Here is an 18,758-nt window from a genome sequence, read left to right as displayed (position 1 = left end):
TACCAGCTTCGGCCGCCTAATCATGATCAGGCCAACGAACACAAGAACCAGTATAGCAGGACTGGCCTCAGGCTGGGGAGGCAGTTCTTGCCGAGTCATGCTGCTACAGCGTTGCTGGCCTAAGGTGCACGTGTCACTCGCAAGGTGAATCGCCGGCTAAAGCCTACGTGTCCTTAAATGAAAAAGAGGTCATTGCGTGTCCATTGACTATGTGAGGGCAAGGAATACAAAATGTCTGCCGTAATCTAAGATGGATGCCATGGGTAGAACAGAAATGTGTTTGTAACTGGAGTGCTCTTGCTCGTAGCATAGCGAAAACATCAGGATATACTAAATGGATCATTTGCGGTTCACTGATACCGAAATTATGTATTTATGACAATGTTTACAAACACGAGTAAAATCGTCACGGAACCTCAAGCCCCTCTACAGCTTTCGGAACCATCTCCTTATAGCTGTTCTATGATATAGCCATATCATATACTCTTAAGTGCATTATAATCCTTGCGGTTAATGCTAACTTTGGTTTGACTTTATCAAAACATGTTGTGTAAGGTGTCAAACACTTTGGAATACAACCCCCCCCCCGCCAGTTCTGGCGGCGGGGGTAGCATTCCACCCTTCTAGAGGGAAAAGACATGTTTGTCACTGCTTTACCCGGTTAAAGTTAAACAGAGCCCCAGCATCACAAAATGGATGCTGCTGCCACAGACACAAGTCTGGCCTCCTGCTGCTAGACGAAACTCCGGCAGGGGAGGCCTGGACAATAGGTTTCCTGTCCAGGGAGGTGCCAGCCCCTCTCCAGACAGGCAGATGTGTATTGGGACAGGGAGGGCTGCATCAGCAGATGCTTTTTGAGACACTGCCTGGGGCACACAAGGTGCTCCATGCATAGCCCGGTTCAAACCAGTTGCTGGGGCACTCCAGCCCCGCTCTGGCGCGAAACTGGACAAAGGAAAAGGGGTGTAACCACACCCTTCCCAGGTCCACCCATAGGAGGGACCTAGAAGGTAATCCAGACCCTTTTCTTAGTATAAGTATAGGAGCTGTGTCCCCAGGAATTTAGATTATCCTGGAATGAAACTTTGACCCAGGACTTTAGATTATCCTGGAATGAAACTTTGATACAGAACTCTTGGACCTTCGATGTTCTATTTCAACTAGAAGACTGAAGACATCTCCCTTGTGGTCAAGGAGTGACCACCATGTGCGAACAGGCACCACCAGTAACTTGCCGGTCTGCTTTGTCGATGCTCCTGCCAGAACCCGAAGACTCAGTGACACAGGAACTAGACTTCCAGACTTCTCTGACTCCGACCCACATCCACAGCAAAGCTGAGACCCGTGGCGGACACGAGAGACGTAGGACCAGCAACCCTGGACATTCTGCATTTTGTTAACAGCTCAACTACCGAGGTACCCTTGCAGTTGTGCATTGGGGTACGAGAAGCCCCAGACCCGAGCACCATTTGCACTGAAGCTCAGCCCTCCACACTCCACGAGTGCCCGCTCTTGCATTTCAGCTTGATGTGTCTTCCCGGTTGCTAGCCTGTTAGCTAGTGAGCCCCCTGAAGACAGAACTTTGAAATCAAACTGCTTTCCTGGTTGCTTCAGGCTTGCTCCAGCTTGTCTGCAAAGGAGAAGCCCCTCAGACCTTGCTGGTCTGACCCGAAGCCCATCTTCACTTCCTGCATGGATTGCGTTTGCCAAGGCTTGTTGGGTCCAGTCCGGATACCGACACAACAGTCAACTAGATGCTTTGTGGTACAGCTCGAATCCAGCTCCTGGTTGTCATCGACCCCTCCTGGTCATCGTGGCTGCAGAGACAAGCTTTACCTCTTCACTTGAGATCATCACAACATCGCCTGGTTCCTTCCTGGTCACTGGCTAGTGACCCAGGCTCTGTCCCCTCTGCTTTCAGGTTCTTCACATCTTCGATCCACCCTTGGATCCACCCAGACACTCTTCCTCTGGCCGCCTGCAGCACTTCTTTATAGATCTCCATTGAAAGCATTGACGAAACCCGACACCAAAAAGCACCTATGCACCCGGCTTCCCTGGGTGAGGTAACACGAGTACTCTGGTGCTCCCGTGGGTCTTGACTCCCGAAGTGTCCTTGTCTAAAGGGGTTTTGTCGTAGTCCATCCGGAAGGGCCCTTAAACAGTAACTTTGTAACTCTTATGTTCTCCATTACAAGTCAATGGTAAATCGCGACTGTGTTTAGACACTGCACACGTCTCCCGTGGGCCTCCTACTTCCTAACCTTTAGTTGTTTAGTGTAGCCCCAGCGATTCCCTAGGCCCTAGGCCTACTCTCTGTTTCTGTCATGGTTCTTATACCACTTACTTAGTATATGGTTTGTGAGGCCCCTAGGGCAAAACTGTATTTGTGCAACTTATCTTATGCCAATTGAGTCACTTGTGATGTACTTTTACCTCTGACCTCATAAAGAGTGCAGAGGGGTTGTGTTTAGAATAAATACATATATATTTGATATATATCTTGTGTGGTGTCCTTTCATTTGGTATTCAAGGGATTATAATTGGTAAAGCAGCTTGCTTCACATGCTCTCTGAAGTCTTAGCCTATGACTGCTGGTCCATGCTACCACTGGGATAGCTTGTCTATAAGGTTGACTTTACAACCACCATCAATAAGGGTTGTTTAGACTGGTGCAAGGTGCCCACTAGAATAGTGGACATCATATGCCAGGCTAACTTCTCACACTTCTCGTCCCGGTTTAGGTATGGACGTAACTAGCGCCTGCATGTTGGATTCAGGTGGGTGGCCAGTGTCAACGGCCACCTTGTAGACTGTCTCCAATACTGGCGCCAGAAGTTCCGAGTAGGTTAGATAAAACTCCACAGGAAGACCGTCCATGCCAGGTGTCTTATTGCGATTCAGGCTCTTAATCGCTGCCCGTATCTCATGTTGGGTAATGGGGCCGTCAATGTCTTTCTTTGTATCGTCCGTCAGTACCGGAAAGGGGAGGTCCTGTAGGAACCCATCAATCCTTGCACTGTCTATTGGTGCAGAGGGTGTATAGAGTGCCTGAAGATGGTCGCGAAACGCAGTATTTATTTCCGCCTGTGTATTGACTATGAAGCCCATCTGGTTACGAATGCTGGTTACGGTCGGCGGGTCAGGTTGATCCCCCACTAGTCGTGCAAGCAGTGTGCCGGATCTGTCGCCATCAGTGTGTTTCCGTTGAAGATAGTCCCTATAATCGATCGTTCTGAGCATCTCTAGGGTTAGGCATGCTCTCTATGGGCGGTATGCAGCTCCTCCCTCCTCCCTCCTCCCAGGGTCGCCCTCTCTAGTATCTGCAGTCTGTCTTCCACAGTGCAAAGTTTCTGATGTACCTCCTGTCTGGCCCCTACCAGTTGCCCTATAGTCGCTCCCCTGACCACTACCTTTAGGGCGTCCCATTCTATCAGGTTTGAGGAGGCAGTATTCCAGTTCTCCCTCAGGTAATTAGATATAGTGGTAGATAATGATGTACGAAAGGGAGTGTCTTCGAGCAGACGGGGGTTCAATCTCCAGGTGGGCACCGGGGTCGGTACCCTGCCCCATAGGAGTGTGAATTTCAGGGGTCTATGATCAGAAAAGGTCTTGGCCATATACTCTGATCTGCCTATTTTAGTGAGGATAGATTTGGAGCATTGAAATGGGTCAATTCTAGTGTGGAGGTTGTGAATTGGGGAGTAAAAGAGTATTCCCTATGTGTATGGTGGAGACCCCACCAGGCATCGGATAATGTCCACCCATCTACCCAGGAGGTGAATTGCTCAGTCAATTTACTCGTTACAGAGGCCTGAAGTGAAGGTGAGCTCTATCCAATCCTATGTCTAGTACCGCATTCCAGTCCCCTCCAGGTACCCAAGGAGTCTCATCCCAATCCGCCAGAACCACACCCAGCCTGCACAGGAACTGATCTTGTTCAAAGTTTGGGGCATAAATGCTTCCTAGGACCACCAAGGAACCATCCAGAGTGCTTTTCACTAGTATAAATCTTCCCTGGTCATCTACCCGGCGTTCAAGTTCTACAAATGGAGTCCCATGCCTCACCCAGATAGTTGCCCCTCTAGCAAAGGCTGAATAATTCATAGAATAGATGCGTCCTCTACATTTTTTCCGCATCTTTTGCATTTCAGATTCCGTGAGATGGGATTCTTGGAGAAACGCGATGTGCGCCTGGTGTCTAAGGAGGAACGCATGAATTCGGTGGCGTTTCTGAGTTGCTCCCAGTCCCCGCACATTCCATGTGAGCAAATTGTAGGACCCTTTAGTCTCAGCTGTTCGTGCCATATCCCCAATGGTAAGGTGTTGCCCCCTCCTGTGTTAAGTGCCCAGGTAAATCCAACCAGGAGTCCCTGTCCCCATAACCATAACTAAACCGGCACAGTGCTAGAACTGCGCTGGGCCCAACAGTGGTGTAACAAACAAATGAAACAAATGACGGTGCGTACGCTAAGAGGGAGGTGGCCAGTCGTTTGCGTGGCCTTAGTGCAGCCAACCATTGTTGCCCGATGGCTCCATCCCGGGGGGAAGAAAAGCTATAAATGTGGAGGGACTAGTAATTTAGACATATCCCCACGATAAACCCTGAGCTGCCAGGAGCCCCATGGTCTTCAGCACAGGTCAGCAACTACGTCAAGGTTGTGAAACATTCAAATAAGGGCCATAATCAGGGGACCTAGCCCTTGGTGTACTATCAAGGAATGACTTCATATATGGCCCCAGGAACGCAATTGCAAAAACCTAACAGCAATTCCTACCCAAAAATCATAACAGCAGTTACATCACTGTTCGTAGTCATAGTTCCTAGAGAAAGGATTCGGCGTCTAGAGTCAATTATCCAGCATGTCATCCGCCGCTCTGGGCGTGATGGTGGGGAACAGGATTGCACTGTGTTCAGAATCTGAATGTAGGGTACTGTCGTCTGAGTCGGTTGTGATTTTGTGCGAGTCCTCTCTAAAGGCACATGCCACCTCCAGCGCCCCCTCCTGGTCTCTTCTCTGTTGTTCCCGCGAAGGGCCGCCACCTCCACCGCCCCGGCCAGACCGCCGGGAGTGGCGAGAGGTCCGCACCGGGACACCCCCGGATCCCTGCATAGACATCTCCAGAGCACTGGCCTGAACATTAAGTTTAGTTTGTGTGGGGTCAAGTAGGCCTAGTGGACAATCATGAGCTGTATGAATTTAAATTTTAAATTTCTGGATACCTTTCTTGGGTATTCAAATAGTGTTCCTCATTCTTTATCATTGAGTACACAGCCTATGTCCGTGTTCCATTTGTCACGAGTCGTCTGGAGTGACACTACAGTGTGTGTTCAAATCCCTCGGTACAACCATTTTGTCAAGTGACTACCTTTGCCCATCAAGTATTGCATGTGAGTTAACTTGTGTGTTGGAGGTTCTGTGCCCTCTGGGGCCCAGGCAGATCGGATATATTGAGTGATATTTGCATGGAGCAGAAATAATATGTTCGGCACCCCCTGTTCTCTCATGAATGTGTCGTGGTTCATCAAATGTACCATCGTACAAAACATACCCACTGTGTTCACACCCGTCTCCGCCCAAGCACATACATGCCAACGTGTTACTGCCCCTGACGGTAAGGGGAGTCCCATTAGGGGGTTATTAGGAGCATAAGGGGCCAGTGTCTTTGTGTAATGTGTTGCCTTTTTCCAAAACAACAATGCAGTTCTTAACAGTGATGGCACTGTCAGAGGAATTTTGCTGTTTGTTAGCAAAAGTGTATGTAGTACCCCCCCGCTCCCAAACATGGCGAGTCATGGCGATCTCTTGCAAATTGCGGCCTGCAATCCAATACCCCAACCACTGCAATTGACCATGATAACAATAAGCTTTCAGGTTTGGTATTCCCAATCCCCCTTGTTTCGTATCCAATTGTAGTTTAGTGAGTCCTATCCATCTACGTCCCGTCCCCGATATTAATTCTATTAGGAGGGAATCTAGAAGTTTAAACACCTGTATTGGGATAATGATAAGTGTCTGCAAACACCGCCGGTACTGCTCTGTGGGGGCCGGGCGATTCCAGTCACAGTCAGAGTGGAGCTGCAGGGGCGCTAAGAAGGGGTGAACAGAGCCTCATTAACATGTAGATGGTCTTTTAAAGACCTGTGAAGTACTGGGGTGCGGCTGTGTGTGTGCCCGGGAAGCTGTGTCAGCCCGGGCTGACACACACACACGCGCGAGGGGGGACAGCGGGTGTGGTGACAGAGGACAGCAGGGACAGAGAGCCCGGTGAGGTGGGAGGGCAGCAGGGAGTGGGAGCCCGGGTGAGGTGTGAGGGCAGCAGGGAGTGAGAGCCCAGTGAGGTGACGGAGGCCAGCAGGGAGTGAGAGCCGGGTGAGGTGACAGAGGGCAGCAGGGAGTGAGAGCCGGGTGAGGTGAGACAGATAGAGATAGAGACAGATAAAGACATATAGAGACAGAGACAGATAGAGGCAGAGACAGATAGAGGCAGGGGCAGACAGAGCTAGATAGGGTGAGAGACAGGGACAGACAGAGACTGATAGAGGCAGAGACAGTTAGAGGTAGAGACAGACAGCGATAGAGTCAGAGAGAGAGAGACAGAGAGAGAGAGACAGAGAGAGGCAGAGATAGAGACAGAGATAGAGGCAGGGACAGATTGAGACAGAGACAGATAGAGGCAGAGACAGACAGAGATTGAGACAAAGAGAGATAGAGGTAGAGACAGAGACAGAAAGAGACACGGACAGACAGAGACAGATAGAGGCAGAGACAGACTGAGACAGGCAGAGACAGAGAGACGAGAGGGAGACAGAGGAAGGGAGACAGAGACAGGGATAGACAGAGATAGATAGAGGCAGGGACAAGAACAGACAGATAGAGGCAGCGTGACAGAGAGACAGAGAGGGAGACGGAGGGAGACAGAGGGAGATGGAGGGAGACAGAGGTAGACAGAGGGAGGGAGAAGGAGGGAGAGGGAGAGAAAGGGAGACAGAGGGTGACAGAGGGAGGGAGGGGGAGGGGGAGGGAGAGGGAGACAGGGGGAGACAAAGAGAGGCAGACAGAGAGAGAGGGAGACGGAGGGAGACGGAGGGAGTCAGGGCTAGATGGAGTGAGCGAGAGGGAGACAGAGGGAGGGAGACAGAGGGAGGGAGACAGAGAGAGAGAGAAACAGAGAGAGAGGGAGACAGAGGGAGGGAGACAGATGGAGGGAGACAGAGAGGGAGGGAATCAGAGGTAGGGAGGCAGAGGGAGCGAGTCAGGGAGAGACAGAGGGAGGAAGGGAGAGGGAGACAGAGGGAGACAGACAGAGAGAGGGAGAGAGACAGAGGGAGGGAGACAGACAGAGGGAGGGAGACAGGCAGAGGGAGATATAGGGAGGGAGAGAGATAGAGTGAGGGAGACAGAGGGAGGGAGGGAGATAGAGGGAGGGAAGGAGATAGAGGGAGGGAAGGAGATAGAGGGAGGGAAGGAGATAGAGGGAGGGAAACAGAGAGAGGGAGACATAGAGAGGGAGACAGACAGAGGAAACAGACAGAGGGAGACAGACAGAGGGAGAGAGAGGGAGGGAGAGGGGGGGAAAGGGAGACAGATGGTGACAGAGGGAGGGAGGGGGAGGGAGACAGAGGGAGACAGAGAGAGGCAGACAGAGAGAGGGAGACAGAGAGGGAGATGGAGGGAGTCAGGGGGAGACGGAGTGAGGGAGAGGGAGACAGACAGAGGGAGACACAGAGAGAGGGAGACAGAGGGAGAGGTAGACAGAGAGAGGGAGACAGAGAGAGAGGGAGACAGAGGGAAAGAGACAGAGGGAGGGAGACAGAGAGAGAGGGAGTGGGAGGGAGGCAGAGGGAGCGAGGCAGGGAGAGACAGAGGGAGGGAGAGGGAGATAGACAGAGGGGGAGACAGACAGAGAGGGGGAGACAGACAGAGGGAGGATGACAGACAGAGGGAGGAAGAGAGATAGAGGGAGGGAGACAGAGGGAGGGAGATAGAGGGAGGGAAGGAGATAGAGGGAGGGAGACAGAGAGAGGGAGAAAGAGGGAGGGAGACAGAGGGAGGGAAACAGAGAGAAGGAAACAGAGGGAGAGAGAGGGAGTTGGAGGGAGGGAGGCAGAGAGAGCAAGTCTGGGAGAGACAGAGGGAGGGAGAGGAGACAGAGGGAGACAGACAGGTGGAGGGAGATAGACAGAGGGAGGGAGACAGGGGGAGGGAGATAGATGGAGGGACGGAGACAGAGGGAGGGAAACAGAGAGAGAGGGAGACAGAGAGAGAGGGAGACAGAGAGAGAGGGAGACAGAGAGCGGGAGAGAGAGGGTGACAGATAGAGGGTGACAGACAGAGGGAGACAGAAAGAGGGAGACAAAGAGGGAGAGAGAGGGAGACAGAGGGAGTGAGACAGATGGAGGGACAGAGAGGGAGACAGAGGGTGACAGACGAGGGTGACAGACAGAGGGTGACAGACAGAGGGAGGAAGACAGAGAGGGAGTTGGAGGGAGTCAGGGGAAGACGGAGTGAGGGAGAGGGAGACAGACAGATGGAGACAGAGGGAGACACAGAGAGAGGGAGACAGAGAGAGAGGGAGAAAGAGGGAGGGAGACAGAGGGAGGGAGACAGAGAGAGAGGGAGTGGGAGTGGGAGGGAGGTAGAGGGAGCAAGTCAGAGATAGACAGGGGGAGACAGACAGAGGGAGGGAGACAGACAGAGGGAGGGAGGGAGAGAGATAGAGGGAGGGAGACAAAGGGAGGGAGATAGAGGGAGGGAAGGAGATAGAGGGAGGGAGACAGAAAGAGTGAGACAGAGGGAGGGAGACAGAGGGAGGGAAGCAGAGGGAGAGAGAGGGAGTTGGAGGGAGGGAGGCAGAGGGAGCAAGTCAGGGAGAGACAGAGGGAGGGAGAGGGAGACAGAGGGAGACAGACAGATGGAGAGAGACAGACAGAGGGAGGGAGACAGATAGAGGGAGGGAGACACAGGGAGGGAGACAGAGGGAGGGAGATAGAGGGAGGGAGATAGAGGGAGGAAGGGAGATAGAGGGAGGGCGGGAGATAGAGGGAGGGAGATAGAGGGAGGGAAGGAGATAGAGGGAGGGAGCTAGAGACAGGGAGATAGAGAGAGGGAGACAGACAGAGGGAGACAGACAAAGGGAGACAGAGAGGAAGACAGAGGGAGAGAGTGAGGGAGACAGAGGGATGGAGACAGAGGGAGGGGGAGAGAGGGAGACAGAGGGAGGGAGATAGGCAGAGGGAGACAGACAGAGGGGGGAGACAGACAGAAGGAGGGAGACAGACAGAAGGAGGGAGACAGAGGTAGGGAGATAGTGGGAGGGAGGGAGATAGAGGGAGGGAGACAGAGAGAGAGGGAGACAGAGAGAGAGGGAGACAGAGAGCGGGAGACAGAGGGTGGCAGACAGAGGGTGACAGACAGAGGGAGACAGACAGAGGGAGACAGACAGAGGGAGACAGATAGGGAGACAGAGAGGGAGAGAGACAGAGAGGGAGAGGGATTGAGACAGATGGAGGGACAGAGAGCGAGACAGAGGGTGACAGACAGAGGGTGACAGACAGAGGATGACAGGCAGAGGGAGGGAGACAGACAGAGGGAGGGAGACAGAGGGAGGGAGACAGACAGAGGGAGACAGAGAGAGAGAGAGAGAGGGGAGACAGAGTGAGTGAGACAGAGGGAGACAGAGAGAGAGGGAAGAAGGGAGAAAGAGATAGAGAGAGAGATAGGGAGACAGAGTGAGTGAGACAGAGGGAGACAGAGAGAGAGGGAAGAAGGGAGAAGAGAGAGGGAGATGGAGAGAGGTAGAGAGAGAGAGAGAGAGAGAGAGAGAGAGAGAGAGAGAGAGAGAGAGAGAGAGAGAGAGAGAGAGAGAGAGAGAGAGAGAGAGAGAGAGAAGAGAGATGTGTGTATGCCGGGTCTGTTGGCTCAGTGGACGAAGGCGTCCACTGAAGGGGCCTGTGTTCAACCTCATGGTCACAAATTTTTTCTCTAGCCACTCCCCCACTGACCCTGCCTCCACCAGTGTGGCTCTCGGCCACAAACCACACTGTAAATTCGTCCCCAAGAGAAAGTTTGTGAGTGCCCATGGTCCACATAGTACTGTTCTCTCCAACAGATTGTGGAAAGTTATCACTTGAATCTGTTCTGGTGACACTTGGCTAATGCTATGCTGAGTTGATGGAGTTTCTTTTCCTATGGAATAAATCTACTTGCTTTTACCTTGTGTTTCCTAGGTCTTTCTGGTTATCCCTAATTTCACCCCAAGTCATTTTAGGCCCCTCATCAGAACATCACCTTTAATATAAGATTGTTCCTGAAAAGTAGTTTATAATGTGGTATCCCTATTATCCCTTGATATGTGCTATGTCCCCACTCATAAGTAGTTCATCGTAGTTGTCTAATGCAGACCTAGGTGCAAAAGGACCATGTGATAGCCATGTTCAGCATAATGCACGCCAAATGTCTGTGAGGCATTCAGCCTAAGTAAACTTTTAAAAGCCCATCACCAAATTCTGCCCGTGGGCCAAATTCTTTTGGTGTCCCTGATGATTTGCTGACTTTAATAATGAGGCTCCATGAATCAAAATTCGCGAGAATACAGTGGGGGGGTCAGGGAGTGGAGACAGCGGATTTCCCGGTAGAGCGGGGAGTCCGGCAAGGCTGCTCAATGGCCCCAACTCTTTTTACACTGTATATAAACGGAGTCGTATCTCCCATGGTAACGGCTGAACTGGATGCCCCTTCATTAGCTGGTATTAAAATACCAATACTAATGTTCGCTGACGATACGCTTATTTTATCAAAAACTCCAAGTGGTCTGCAGCGAGCACTAGCTATGTTTGATTTATTTTGTTGCGATCATGGTTTGGAGGGTAATGTGACAAAAACGAAACTTATGACTTTTAATCCCGATCCCAGTTTTAAATCCAAAATTATCATGAATGGACGACCCCTAGAAGTTGTGAAATCTTTTACTTATTTAGGAATTCACATCTCAAATAAGAACTCGTGGAGTAATCATATAGACATAGCTACATTGAGGCACAGGCAACTATCAGGTGCTATTAGTTCCGAGCACAGAAAGCCTCTAACGAAACCCGTTAAGCCTGCTTTGCAGGTATATGAGGCAAAAGCCCTTGGCTCTGCACTTTATGGTGCCGAGTTATGGGGCTTTGAGAAGGTGGCTGCATTACAAACCTCGGAAAAGAAGTTTTTCCGCTCGATAACTGGCGTCCCGAAAAGCACTCCATTATTGCCCCTCAGGTACGACTTGGGTAGAAAATCGGTTACAGACCTGGTCAGACTTCGACCAATCCTGTATTGGAGGAGGCTCTGGACCACGCCTGAGCTTTCACATTATGCTGAGGGGTTTTTAGATATTGCTAGAGCGGATACATTCCATAAAAATAGGTGGCTTAATTCCCTGAAAGTAATTCTGAATGACCTTGGAATGGGTCTGCTTTGGTCAGATCCAGTTGGATCAGTCTTCCCTACTAAAAGAGTTTTAAAAGAAATGTATTGGGATAGGGTAGCTTCCCGGGGTTGGACTAGCACTAGCTTAGGTTCTATGACTGAAGGATTCTTAGAGGCTAAACTGTACCCTTCTTTGGAATCTTATTGGGACTGTATAACAAAGCCAAGCGACCGAAAACTCCTATTCCAACTGAGAGCAGGTTCATTGCCCCTTCGAGCTTTGACCTCTAAATGGGAAGGTGGCGTAAATACTAGCTGTCCTGCTTGTGGTCAGTGAAACTAAGGGTCACTTTTTGTTTTCTTGCACTGCTTACCTGGACCCAAGACGGGTATGGTTAAAACCAATGTGCAAGAATTTAGGGACTACTAGTAGTTTAGCTGCCCTGCGAATTTTATGTACTACTAGCGAGATGCGGATATTAATAGCAACTGCCAAATACCTTGGATGGGCATGGTCAATCAGACGGAGACTGCTAGTCACTTGACTATTCTCTGTCTGATATACTGAGTGATTAAACTGGGCAGAGACTGCTAGTCATTTGACTATTCTCTGTCTAGGTGAACCACCTGTTTACACCCATCCGTGATATTTTTTATATTTTCCTTTGTAGGAAACTGTAAGACTTGATATTTTTCTTTTTCTTTTTAGGAAATTGTAAGATCTAACCCTTTTTATACCTTTTTAATGGATAAATACTGATACTATGGCCCACATGCATCAAGCATTTTTGCAGTCGCAGACGGTGCGATTCCTTAAAATCGGCCGTTTGCGAATGCAAAAGTGCTTGTTGGGATGCATCATGCCATTTTAGAAGTCGCATCTTTTTTACGATTTCTAAAATTGCATTAGCATTTAAGAAATCGCAATTGTGCGATTTCTTAAATGCTATGCATCATTATAGAAAAATATGCTTTTTTTGAAAATTGGAAGTGCAAATTACCACGAAGTTCAACTTCGTGGTAAATTGCAAAATTGATTAAATATGCACAAAAATGCATTTTTTAAACTGTAAAGTTACACACACACATGTCCTTAGGACATGTGTGTATGTAACTTATGCTGAAAAGTACATTTCAGGGGTGCATGGGGGGGTCCTTTGGACCCCCCCCTGCACCCATGAAATTTTCTAAGTGCCACTCGCAATTTCCATTGACTCCTATGGGCCTTTTGGCCCATAGGAATCAATGGAAATTGCGAAAATGTAGTTAAGAAATCGGTATTTCTTTGGGATTCGGTAAAAAATTCGATTTTTACCGAATCCCACAAGAATACCGAAAATATTGATGCATATCATTTTGCATTTCTTAATTTGCGATTCCTTATTTTTCGCAAATTAAGAAATGCAAAAAGACACAATGATGCATGTGGGCCTATATTTTTAAACCTTGAATTGCGAATTGAGTCATGAATTGTAAATAATATGCTTTTTTACCTTCTTTTATTGTAATTGATTGTTAACTGATTTGTATTTTTAAATTGTTTCTGCTTTTATGAGAGAACTCTCGAATAAAGCATATTTTGACTTTGACTTTGATATCCACCACCCATCACTCTTCTTCCTGTCCCTAATCTGTGGTTGCTGGTGACCTTAATTTCAACAACTGCCAACTGGCCTTATTTCAGGATCAGTGTTGAAAAGGCAAAAAATAGCTCCTAGATTCCTTGAATTGAGGATCAAAGGTTTGAAGAAATAAGGGGGCGGAGTCATATAGGGCAGATTCATGAGGAGCAGTCCAACAATCAATATTTAGGGCCTGATTTAGATATCGACGGATGAGTTACTCCATCATAACAGGGACCGATATCCCGTCCCCGATATCTACATCCCATAGGATATTATGGATTTATATTTCGGCCGACAGGATATCCGTCCTCTTCCCCCCATAGAAATTGGCAGCAAGGATAAACTTGATAGTAAATCTGTTCTGGCTTGATGATTAGTTCGCAAGGAGACTGCATATAAAAATGTCTACGAGGTTAAGTTACCATCTGCAGATTTTTTTGTGTTCCCAGCGAATTCCAGTGTATAATAGCAGTAAAATAGCTAAGATAGCAATGTACTTGCTGGAGATTTCTGAGAGTTGTATACTTTAAGTTTGACTCACCATTGATTTAATTCAATTGAACGTGATAAATATGTTAGAATCTGATTACCTTATATTGTTTCACTTTTTGGGGCATTCTAAGTGAGCCCCCCTCTTACATGTCAAGTGTGAGAGGTTCTTTCAGCCATGTTTTTTTTCTTCTGGCCCCTACAGCTGTACTCTTTCTATTAAAAAGACGACCAGTTAGTGCCAGAATTAAATGGATAAAATAAGCTGGTCAAGCTTTCGATGTCTCAGATAATCTGAGATCCCTGTTATATCTTCTAGAGCAAGTCCCCCTAAAACAAACAGTTGACCCACCGCGTTTTTATTTTTCCTGGAACAAGTCACCCTACACATGTTAAAGATGCGTTTTTTTACACTTCAAAATGGAGTTGCAAACTAACACACTACTTTTTAACAAAATCACTACCAGTTAAAGACACAAACATGTACACTGCACTAGAGCCAGTTCCTCAGTACACATTAAAACAGCATACATTTTTAGAAAAGAGTTAAATCGAAATTTGCAAATTGCCACCCTCATCCTGTCCTGAAATTCCAGAAAATGAAAAGGTGCTGCTGTTTTGGGATCTAGCATGAGTAAGTAAGGCTAGATGGTGAGCCATTCCAAAGCATCTCGGTAATGGATGTCTACTGTTTTTCTCGACCCTATTGACTTCGCCCAACAATTACTTCCCTGCAGTTACTTGCACAGTAACTTTACTTTGTCTGCATTGACTGAGTTACACCATCCAGAGGTCTGAAAGTTTCCGAGATCCATGAGTGAGGAGCGTATCAAGTACAAGGTTTTGCTTTGCCTTTTGGGACTTGTAATTTTTTTTTCCATTATAAACTTGTCATTATAAACTCAGGACACATACCAGAATCGATGGAGTAACAAAACATGAGGGGGCCCTCCTGCCAAGTACATGGAAAGAGCACCCCACGCTCCAGACCCAGTCAGGGGCTGTCAGGCCAGGGGCACGTCGCACATCTACAAAGCTGGAGGGGGGCCCTTGTTGTTCAGCCCCACGAGGGCTATTGTTACTCCACTGCCCAGAATGCAAAGCAAAAATATGTGGGCGAATAAGCGACTCACGCAAGGACCCGGAAAACTATAAAGTACTGCACCAACATATGAACAAAAACATCAAGAAGACGTCTTTTAAGGTATTATTTAGCATTAGGACTAAAAAATAAATCCATACATTATTGGTAAATAATGTCTTTTAATGTTCTTTTGTTTCATATAGGGTTGAGGTTAGTATTACTGTAATAAAAGATTGATTTAATTCAAATTAAGTGATAGGTTTAGTATGTTATTTGTTTTTCATTTAAAATAAAGAAATACATTTCACAGATAGGTTTATTATAAACGTAATTAAATATGTTTAAATTAAAAGTGAATGTACTTCATATAGATTTGTGTCAGCATTTTGATTAGAATACGTTTTACAATATTTGTAATTTAATGTTATGTATTGTAAGCTTAGCACTTAATTTGACACAATATAATTTCATTTAATTTGATTCAAATCAATAAATGTATAAAAAAGGGATACATTTAATATTTAGTTAGTAGAAAAAATAATATGTCAATTATGTTTAACTTACCCTTGCACCTGAGGAGGGTTAGCAGTAGAAAACGGAAATGTGAGTACATATTGATTAAAATGATGTAATTTAATTACATTCATTAGGATTTGGGTTCGTATTAATGATATTTAATGTACTTAAAAATAAAAGTTATTAAAAGGTTATTATTATGGCAAAATACAGTGTCATGGATAGGGAGGACAGTGTAAAGTGTGAAGATTAAAGATGATTTCAATGTTATGGATAGTTGGAGAAAGTATAGGTAAAATAAAGTAAAGTTGCGGATGTAAATGTATGGGGAGCATAGGCAGTAGAAGTAAAGACTCACAACTAGATTATGCAGTGCCAGTGTCCATTTCACTTCCAATTCCAGCAGCTGCCGAGATTCTGTCTCCACATCACGGGAGCTGTGGTTCTGGAAGTGCTTCAACAGAGTGTAGTGGGTGGACGATCTGGATGTGGCTTGTGTTTTTTAAGCAGCTTCCTTTTTGCCCTTTCGGACATCATTTTACCTCACCAGACTTCCACAACGCAGCACCAGCAGTTAATGTTCATAGTCATAGACCGCATTGTTGCCCTACTTTTTAAGAGTGGCTTCAAAAAAACGTGTTTCACAATCTGTCACCAGGAAAAGCCCTCTTGAAAATGTGTTAGCTCACTGCCTAGGCCAGGGATGGTGCTCGTAGTTTTATGAATTAGGTCACTTGTGTACCTGCTGCTAACCAGTCTGACAACAACCCGGAGGTTCAAATGGCAAAGTGTGTAGAGAGATGGCTGGGACACAACATTTTGGAATGATTGCTTGGGGGGGTGTCCTGAATAAGGAATACACGAGTGTTGTATGATCACTTGGGCAAAGAATTTCAATTTTTCCAGGCATGTAAGTAAGAGGAATTGCTAAGGTGGTGATGCCTGATGGTAATTTATGTGATGTGGTTATTGCATGGGGCAATAATGACCTCATAATATGTAACTGTATACACATTCCTTAATGCTGAAGCTTTTTTTGTGGATTATGTTGGTATGTAAGTTCTATACAGAATGCTTTTGTAAGGTGTGATGCATCTTTGTATTGAAATAACCCAGACAAGGTTTTTTCCTAGAATTTGTGTGTCGCAACTTCCACCACCTATGACATTCAACTTGTAAGAATGTGTACGCTCATTCTTACAATCACTTGTAAACTTCCCACATGAGTGATTTTTTTTAAATTATAATGTTTCAGTGCTTGTATATGGCAGCTATGTCTAAGAGGTGTTTCTTTTTCTTTTTGTGGCATGTTCTTGCTATAAAAAAATCACAAATGAAATTAACCATTGCATCAGACTGCCAAGGGCAAACAAAAATTGGCTTTGCCAATGCTTGTTTTCAGATGAGGTTATTAAGAAACATTCTCCCACTTGCTCCCAGACATTTAGGTGCCTTTGTAATGGGAGTTATAATTTCAAAAATTGCCCATGGAATTTCTGCTAATTTGGTCTCACTGTGGGCTTGATACTAAAGCTGCATGTTGCCCAAAACATTGCTTGGGAGATCGGTCCACAATCTTAGCAATTTTGATTAGATTTCCGAGGGCCACTGCAAGCTCCGTTAACTTCCTGCTGCCCAGTTTGTCCAATTTAAAGCTCTTTTGCACAAGTCTTGGCCCAGTTTTATTTGTGTCTGATTTTCACCCCAAGTTGCTTGACGCTCTTTTGTCTTGTGAGGACTTTTCCTCTGGCCTCTGTGCCATGTTTTTAATGTCCTAGGATGCTTGATTCCTGTCCAGGGAAGACATGGCCTGGCAGTTCGGTCTGGACTGCTCCCATAAGGCACAGGGTCAAGACTGATTTGCATATGGCTATGTCTGAACTAGGGTGGCGTGGTGAGCAAAATAATGATGGATTAAACCCATATCTGTGACTGGGGGTAAATGTTTGACATTGTTCAACATTCCGTCCATAATCTTTTTGTGTTGCATTTTCACCCTAAGTGGGAAGGGTATGCCCAGACGTGGGTCCCATGCTCACTGTGCCACTGGAGTCAAGCTATCTTGGCTGATGAGGGCTGAAATCCCGAAACCAGTCCTAGGATGCTTGATTCCGGTCCAGGGAAGACATGGCCTGGCAGTTCGGTCTGGACTGTTCCCATGAGACACAGGGTCAAGACTGATTTGCATATGGCTATGTCTGAACTGGGGTGGCGGGGTGAGCTAAATAATGGTGGATTAAACCCAGATCTGTGACTGGGGGTGAATGTTTGACCTTGTTCAACATTCCATCTATCATCTTTTTGTGTTGCATGTTTTTAATTAGCATGTCCGCGTAGCAGAGCCTCTTCTGTCCTGGCTCCACAGCTCTGGAATTAGCTGCCTATTTCTCTCTGCCTGTTGGATAGCTATTCCACTTTCTGCAATGCTTTATGCTAAGTGGAGCCTCTTCATTTCCCCCCTGGTTAACCTACTTTCTGTCTGTCTTGTTTTTCTTTAAGTTCTCAGTCGTAGCGCCAAGATGCCCCTGGGTAAACGTGTGCTGACACGTGCCGTATTCACTCTTTCCTAGCTGTCAGCTGTCCCCTCCTCATGAGGCTGAGTTAGAGCCAGTCCTGTTTTTCAGCCAACAGCACTAATCCTTCCGGCATTTATGACTCTGTGCTACAGAGGCAAAGGTGAAACTACAGGTTCCAGCATGCTTTATGCTACTTTGTGGAAAAATGTAGATGGATTGGAAGTTACTCATATGACTTAGGACCAGTTAACGTCTAGGAAAATGTTTTTCTTTTTGGGAGGATTTGATTTATTGTGCAACACGCTTGTAAGTGCGCATCTGTGCATGACCGAATTGTAACTGTCCTCCAGGACTGATGGTTCTAAAGCTGTTCAAAAATCTTTCTCTACCTGACACATTTTTTGCTGCCAATGTCTCCATCTCATATGTATAGTGGCAGCAGGCATAGTGGCGTGGCGCGTGCTTGCGTGCAGATGGGGCCTGGTGTGGGGGGACGGAAAAAAATTAAAAGGAAAGAAAAGAAACACCGCGCTGGTCACGTGTCTCTGCTCCTGCTCTCCGAGGTACAGGTAACACAGAAAAGGCTCCCCTGACCAATCACAACGCTGCAATGCGGCAGTGTGATTGGTATTTGAGCTTCCTGGTTCGACGCTTAACCAGGGAAAGGGTGGCTTGGACTTATTCTCCAAGCAGGCTGTTATGCAGCCTGCATGGAGAATGGGGAACGTGTGCATGACTGGTTTGGGCGTTACAAAAAGGGGGGTTGAACCCATGCAGTCGCGGGGACCTGGGCGCTATGTGGTATGTGTAAAAAGGGGTCCCCGCAAGGAGAACGTGTTGTGTACACCACACACTAACACTGAATAACACAAACTTTAGTCAAAAACCATTAATCAGAAGGACTTGTAACAGGTATTGTCCTTTATTTTACAATACCAAATTTCAATCATTATGAAAAACATTCACATTTAACGAATAAACAGCCCCAGTTGGGGAAAGGGAGAAAGGGAAGGGAAGAGTGTGCTCAGGGCGGTGTAAAGTCAAGGAAAAGTAAACACAGTCAAAAAAGAATGCGAATTATAACAATCTTAAATGAAAATCAAAACAAATCAGATAC

The sequence above is a fragment of the Lissotriton helveticus genome, chromosome 7 (genome assembly GCF_964261635.1).
Source record: "Lissotriton helveticus chromosome 7, aLisHel1.1, whole genome shotgun sequence".
NCBI lineage: Eukaryota > Metazoa > Chordata > Amphibia > Caudata > Salamandridae > Lissotriton > Lissotriton helveticus.
Note: the sequence above shows the minus strand (reverse complement) of the source record.